Below are 726 nucleotides of genomic sequence, written 5' to 3' on the forward strand. Positions count from 1 at the left end.
GCCTGTCGTTACAAAATTATCACTGTCGCTTTATGAAATAGGTCCCAGATCGTGCTGTAAAATATGGATAAAAGCGTAGAAATTTTTTTTTTAAATATTCGTTTTTTGCGTTTTAAAGCTGTACCTATCAAAATATACAACGTACATTCATATTTCTTGCGCATGTGTATTTACTTGAGCAATATTTCTCCATAACAGTGTTTGCGCAATTTTATTGTGTAGTCATTTTCAACGTCCGTCACGCTAGCTGACCCACTTCTCAAAAAAGGATATAAATTACTCAGGAATTAGGTGCAATTTAGGGCCTCCAAAATTAATTTAAGTGCTCACTCGGTTTCCGAGAAAAAATATATGGGCCAGCCAGCGTGACGTCACGCGAGCTGACCCACCCACTAAATTTTGTCGAACACTGGTAAATGTTATTCAGGAATTAGGTGCAATTTAGGTGTTTTTAGGGCCACCAAAATTAATTTCGATGCACAATCGGTTACTGAAATATTCGTAAAAATGTGTTTTGGGTCAGCCAGCGTGACGTCTCGCTAGCTGACCCACCCACCTAAACTGCACCTAATTCCTGAATAATATTTACCGTGTTCGACGAAATTAGTGGCGGGACGTCACGCTAGCTGACCCACACATTTTTGCGAATTTCTCGGAAACCAATGGAGCTACTAAATTGGTTTTAGTGGCGTTGAAGAACACCTAAAAGACACCTATTTCCTGCAT

This window comes from Rhagoletis pomonella, unplaced genomic scaffold (genome assembly GCF_013731165.1).
Source record: "Rhagoletis pomonella isolate Grant_MI unplaced genomic scaffold, Rhpom_1.0 Rhpom_scaffold_00021, whole genome shotgun sequence".
NCBI classification, from domain to species: domain Eukaryota; kingdom Metazoa; phylum Arthropoda; class Insecta; order Diptera; family Tephritidae; genus Rhagoletis; species Rhagoletis pomonella.